This window comes from Crocodylus siamensis, chromosome 5, assembly GCF_052110815.1.
Source record: "Crocodylus siamensis isolate JL-2025a chromosome 5, ASM5211081v1, whole genome shotgun sequence".
In the NCBI taxonomy this organism is placed as follows: Eukaryota; Metazoa; Chordata; order Crocodylia; family Crocodylidae; genus Crocodylus; species Crocodylus siamensis.
The window spans coordinates 184,493,886-184,501,447 of NC_143399.1; positions in this window are offsets into that span (position 1 = coordinate 184,493,886).

Consider the following 7,562-nt stretch of genomic DNA (forward strand, 5'->3'; position numbering starts at 1 on the left):
TGCTAGACAGTCATTGAATCCTGCACTGTAGCTGGCAAAAAATGGGAATCAGAAGTCCAATTTCTGACGTCTCGGTTCAAATGCAAACGTATTTATGGATTTTTGTTTTGTTTTTTGTGTTCTTTTTAATACTACAAGTTATTTTATAAGAGTTTGCAAACAGTAGAGTAACATCTGGCAGTTATTTATGAGCCTGCCATAAATGTGTCTCACATTGCATATGCTCCCAGTCAGAAAAAGAATGAACACCACAGGGACTTACAGCTGTCAAATGCTACATTCACTATCCAACCACCAGAATTTGTCTACAGTAGGGATGTCTAACTCACTTAGCCCCGGGGACAACGTCAGAATAACAGGGCTTGTGGGCTAGGTCCCGACCTCCCTCTCTCAGCAGGGTGTACTACAGCACCACTGTGCATTCAGCAGTAGTGGTAGGGCAAACAGGCCGTGTTGACTTAGGAGCCACAGTAATGAATGCAGCTGTCACTCAGCCAGCTACCATCAAAACATGTCCCCAATGAAGCTCTGTACCTGGAATTTGGCAGTGGGCCCTGCTCCTGCCCACCCTGCCCCTGAATTCCCAGCTCTTTCGGAGCTCCATGGGTGAAATGACATGGCTCACAGGCTGCATTTTTGACATGCCTGGTTTAGAGAGAGGATTCTTTATCAGCTGTTTGCTACTTGAGTTGCAAACCTTAGATCAAATTAGTAGACCGCAAGGTATTGTCTGTAAACTACTTGAGTTACCCATAGCCTTGAGTTTTAAAGGCAGACCCACTGTTTTGAATAATATGGCCTCTGCATGTTATGTAATGTAGCATGCATCTTTAAGCCCCACATACAGTATTGTTAATGACTACCTTCAGCTACTTTTTCAAAGAGTTGCCTGGCTTCAACTCCCATCGAAACCAGTAGAGATTGTGCAGCCATCACTTTGCACCTTTCTGTGAAAAAACATCCCTCCCTGTCTCCCAGAAAGGAGAAAAGCAAGAGGAAGTTACAAAAGAGAGCAGCTAATTCCCTACCTGCTATTTCAAAAGAAAATAAAACATAGATGAACCCAGAAGTTCAAAGGGAGGATTGTAAAGTCTTTCAGAAGTGCCCTGAGGCTCCCAAGAGAGGTAAGATTTGACAGAGTCGATAGCTTTATGAAGTCAGGCAGGGAATAAAAAGATGAAAGCACACAGTGCCCTCTTTCCCCTTTACCATATGCCTTCAATACCACACACTTGAAAGTTAATGAAGGAACTCAAGGACACTGTTCTAGCACAGATATGTGTTGTTACAGACTTTTTAATAGAGACAACCAGGTTTTCATCTGGGGGTAAGTGGTTCAAATTACAGAGCACCAACTGTGACACAGAGGTAAAGTGATATATTCTTCCAGAATACGTTTTATTTTGATTCCGCCTTGCACCATTAACTCTTGGGGGGGTTCCCCTTTAAAATGATTTTTTAATAAAGTTAAAGAAAAGATGTTTTATTGTTAATATTCAGATGCCTTATTACAAAATCAGCTTGGAATAGAAATTGCATATTTTTTCTGTGCACTCCTTCTCAGCTGGGATAGATGCCTTTGAGTGATTCTGAAGTTTTTCTATTATTTATTTGTGAAACTGGGAATTTATTATGAGATGTGAAGATTTTATAAAATGTGGTCAGGCCAAGAGACAAAGAAGTCCACAGGAAAAAGCCTGTGAAATCTGTAACCTTTATGCACTCCTTTCTGAAAAATTTATAACCTCCTTATGCAACCCAGACTCCACTACCTTTCTTTGACCAGAGAGTAGGAGACATGAGCTGCTGTAGAGAATAAGACATATAAATAATTTAGGTTGTTTAGGGTTGTTCTTCATTCACAGACAGTGATTCTCATGGTCCCCTTTGTTCTCACAAATGGAGGGCAGCAAAAGCTAGTAGTTCTAGCATGGGATGGTATGTAACAAGGGAGGCTGGCTCTAACACACTCCCCATGCCTCCCCAGTATTTTCCTATTTAGGTGCTTCACAGAAGGTGGCTTCTTTAATTTAGAAAGTGGTGGAGTGTGGCTAGAACCAGTAGGACAGCACCTCTCTACCATCTTTACAGTCACCAAACCTGTGGGCCAGTCTAGTGAACAAGTCAGCATTGATTTGCTGACTTGGTTATACCCTGCTCCTATGGGATTCTGGAGGGATTGGGGTGAGCCGATGGAGAACTCTTAGGGACCTGACTAGAGGGTCTTGCTCTTCTGCAAACTGATCACCGGATTTGGAGCAAGAAACAAATTTATCTCCCAGGTCATATGGGCAAGTATGGGGTGAGACATGTTGCCTTCCTCTGTAACCAGGGACACAATCTTCTCCTTAGAATTATCTGAGCATATTAATCAGCAACTTCTCTGCCATTGCTGTGGCAGGACAATGGCAGGATTTTTGTTTTCCCTGCTTTTTGCCTGTTGTATGTTGTAAGGTTTTTTGGATTTTAAGGGGCTTTGCAGCTGCGGGTATGTGAAGGCTTGGGGTAGACAATGTTGCAGACTCTTTAGGTAAATGGCTGCATGTGAATGCAGACAGGTACAGGACTCAGTGACCTGAGAAGTACTGGCCAGGAAGGGGCTTTGTTAGAGGATGGCAGCATCAGAGCCATGTTATCAAGAAGACCTGAGTAAGTGAAAAAATTAAATGCATACACAAGTATCTCTTTGCCTCCAATAGCTCCTATGAGCTGTTTGTGTTTGAGAGGTTAGATTCCTGCCACTTCTTGCCCTTAGTCTCCCAAATGAATAATGAAAAGAAATTTCCAAGTGGACATTTATGAAGCTTCTTTCTTCCACATACCTGTCGTAGGGCATTACTGGGCTCACTGTAAAGTAACACATTGGAAGAATTTATTTAAATATCTGTAAATAAAATTATTATTACAATAAATTAATATAATAAATTATTAAAATTGGGTTGTTATTATTCTGTAATTACAAAGCTTTTGAAAGTGAGAAAACTTGGGACTAAAGGAAATTTTTCAACTTGAAATGTAGGAGTACAGTTTCCAGTAATACCTGTGTCCCTACCAATTCCTGTGGATTTAAAATGGCATTTTCCCCATGGGAGCAACAGGAGAAAGTGATTAATATTCTGTATGGAACAAGCAGTGACTATAGATGAAGTAAGCAAGCTGAAGAAAGAGAAAAATGGCATTTCCTCTAAGTTTCAATTATAGTCACTACAGGGTTGCTGTTTATAATGAGATTAGATGGAACATTTTCGGGGAGTTATGGGATTTTTCAATTGCAATATCCCTTCAAAATTCTTTTTCATATGAAAGTTAAGAAACAAGCTTATAAATGTTCAGGAGACCTAAACACCAGTTTGGAAGAGTGTGGAAAAGATTGTAACATAGATCTACAGAAAGTTGTAATTAATTGTCCCAAGTAACCAGGAAGTATGGATAGGAATTGACAAGCAAAAAGTTGGAGCATTCCAGAGCCTGCCCTTTCCTGGAATAGGCTCGGTGTGTCACATCGCCACCTGCTGTTATTTTCTGTGAGATTGCTGAAGAAAAACATACCAGTAACTTTTATCAACCATTCTGCCTGATTTTCCCAATGAGATAATGGTTGTCTTAATTAGCAAGATATACTCTCTCAGGAAGCAGTCTTTTTTTCAGAACTCTCCCCTCTTTCCCACCACCTGGCCTTACGGAAGGAGAATATATTGGACAAAACCAGTCAGTGGAGGAATTGAAACAGCGACAAATTAGTGAAACTTAAGCTTTATTGGAGAGCTTATCTGAGGTCTGTGCAACACTTAGGCCCTCATCATAGGATTAAATGTGACTTAATAAACACGTACATCTGGTGCAGGTTCTCTGCAGTCAGGAGTTCCTCCCTCTATGCATAACAGTTACAGGTCCAAACTAGAATCACTGGGTAACAGAGGCAGCCTTGGCTGGTGATGGGGTCAGCCTGCCTGTGCCAGGTATGAATTTGGCCTTTAGTACTTATAGAAAACTGGGTGGGGAAGGGGACACGCACCCTTTTCCATTCCAGGCTTCTGGTTTAGGGGGAAGATAAGGTACGAGCCCCAGCCCCACTCCACCACGAGTGATTAGGTGGAAGGTTAGGTACAAGCATTCTGAGAAGAGCCAATGCTGACTTCCTTCTTGTGCTTATCACTCTTGTTGCCATTTAATTTGGTGCTGCTGTTCTTGCCACAGGACTGTTCCTAACACTGTGTGCAAGTGTGCTACCTCAGCAAAAATCTTTGAAAAAATGAACAGGTTGACATTAGAGGAATTGCTTTTCCTCACCTCTCACAAGATTTCTATTTCAACAGCAGCATAAGGACATAACATTGCTTGGTAGTCAACTTGAAAGAAAAGAGGGATGATACATTTCACAGCTGAGAGCATGGTAGAGGAGAATTTCTATGAAGGGTAAATATTACAAATACAGAAGTTAATTGTCCACCACGGTGTTATCCTGATGCCACCTAAATGAAAAGTGCTACCAGAACAGAACTATAGTGTCTACAACCCAGTTTGCACAGGTGTCCATGATTACCCAAGGGCCAAGGTGTTGGAAGTCAAGCACAATGAGGACTCAGGACAGTGGTTCCTAGAAACGTATTCCTATCTTCGAGTTGCATTCCCAGTGGGCTTAGACACAGCATCTGTAGAAAAGCAATTGTCAGAAGAAAAGATCAACTCGAAGGACATCAACACACACTGCAACAACTTAAAAGAGATACATCCAGATATCTTCCTAAACATTATACAGCGTATACAAGAGACACCCAAAGATTTTTTTTACAACATCCATCCAACATAAAAAGAAGAAATGGAACCAATTTCTACAAGAACAACTTTCCTAGCTACAAACAACCATCAGAGAAACAACACCAATATTCCAGCACAACATTCCAACCTCATAACTGATGAAACTGAAGTACTACAAAAACTAGAGGAAGATCCAACTTCCCTTTTCACCTTAAAACTCAAAACCACCATCAAATCATTTCCATCTGAACTACAAGAAAAACTACAGAACTTGATCCCCCACTACCCAACCAGGGACTTTTTACATGCTCCCTAAAATCCACAAACAAGGGAACCCAGGCAGACCTATAATATCCAACCATGGAACCCTAACTGAGGAAATATCAGGTTTCATTGAAATCCATCCTAAAACCTCTTGTCACCCAAAGAGTGAGTTTTGTCCAAGACACAACAGACTTTCTACAAAAACTTAAAAACATAGACCACCTTCCCAGCAATACACTCCTAGCCACCATGGATATTACCAGCTTATATACCAACATCCCACACCAGGATGGCATCCAAGCCTGCTTTACATATCTACAAGAGCAAGATTACAACTCAGAGTACAGACCTAAAGATATTACTGAATTTATACTTCATCCCCACACAACAACTTCACTTTCAATAACCAACACTTCCTCCAGACCATGGGCACAGCTATGGGCACCAAAATGGCCCCACAATATGCCAACCTTTTTATGGGCCACCTGGAAGAAGAATTCCTCAAGAACTGCACCATCAAACCCATGCTATACCTAAGATATATAGATGACATCTTCATCATTTGGACCAAAACCTGCAATCTCTGATTGATTTCCATCACAAATTCAATAATCATCACCCCTCCATCAGACTCTCTCTTGAATACTCCAGCACCAACATTTCCTTTTTAGACACTATGATCAATATCCAGAATGGTAAAATACAAACCACCATATACAAGAAACCCATGGACCAACATACATATCTGCACAGAACCAGCAATCACCCTAAACACACCAAGAAAGCTGTAATATACAGCCAAGCCCTCTGATACCACCAAATTTGCACTGAGGAGAATACCCACGATCATCACCTCACAAATCTCAAAAGGGCTTTCACCCAACAAGGACACTCCTCCAGAGAGATAGATCATACTTTTGAAAGAGCCACTCAGATACCACATGAAGAATTGCTGCAGTACAAAAAGAAAATCCCCATGAATTGCACACCATTAGTTATGACATACCATCCCTCCCTGGAACCTATATGGAAAATCCTCAAACAATTGCAACCCATACTAGAAGAAGACCCAATTCTTAAAGAGATCTTCCCAGAACCACCCATCCTAGCCTTTAAACAAGCACTGAACCTCACCAACCTCATCACCAGAAGCAAACTTCCTATGGCCCAAAACACACCAAATGGATCCAGACCATATGCAGGACAAGAAATGTAAAACCTGCCAACACATCTCCACCACTCCCACAATAACTACACCCCACAACAGAACCATCACCATTCCTGGATCTTACACCTGCACCTCCAGAAATGTAATATATCTCATCCAGTGCACTAAATGCCCTGATGGAAAATATGTAGGAGAAACCAAACAACAACTGCATACCAGAATGAATGCACACCTAAAATCTATCAAAGACAAAAATACCCAATTACCTGTGGGTGCACACTTCTCACAAGACAACCACTCTCTCTCCAATCTCTCAGTTCTAATCCTCAAAGGGAATTTACAAAACACCTTTCATAGACAAGCCTACAAACTTCACTTCATAAATCTACTGGATACAAAAAATCATGGACTAAATATAGACATTGGATTTATGGCACATTATAACCTGCCTGCCATCCGATAACCCCAGGTAACCTCTCTGCATTTTACCAGCTACATTCTATCACCAGGTCAACATTCCCCTTCCCCTTCCCCTTACCTGTCTCACATCTATTGTCTCCCATTCCTCTGATCCTCACTGCCACGCATTTGCATTTTCACAGACCTGCATTTTGCATATTGGCTTCTATTCCATCCAGGAGAACACACAAACACCAACAGACTCTCCCTATGCCTGAAGAAGGGTGTTTGTGCCTGAAAGCTTGCAAAGAACAATTTTTCCAACTATTTAGTTGGTCTAATAAAAGATATCACATTTACCCAAAGAACCTTGTCTGTGGTTACGTTACTACATCCATCGCATGTTCATTATAATTAACTACTTAAGTATGCAGGGCGGAGAAGTAAATATGCATCAGCTAATTGCGCATGCTCAGAAAGTTCTTTAGGTCACCAAGAATTTAAATCCCCCCCCTTTCAAGGACACAGTCAGTTGAATTCCAGCTTCTTTAATCTGCATGAGAAAAGCTAGGGGGAGGCTGGGGGAGTGTGTGATTTAGTATAAGAAGAACTGTGGCAAGGCTGGCCAAGGAAAAAAGTCCTTGGCAGTGTTTTTTTTTCTTATCAGGTACGAGATGCAAGCTGTGCATTTCTAACAACACTCCATTTCTAACAATATTATAACAATACTTCATTTCTAACACAAAGATGCAAGCTTCCTTGGAGACTAACGGGCTCTGTAGTGGATGGGCCAAGCCATTATTTTCCAGGTAAGTTGTGCCCAAGATTTGGTGAGCAGTGGAGACTCCAATTCAGCCTCCCTTTAAGATGTGCCAGACTGAAGAAACACCTAATACCTGACACAGGGAGTACCAGTCAAACTCCTAACTGAATGTCCTTTACTAAAGACATTAAGAGGCAGCAACATCAGGCA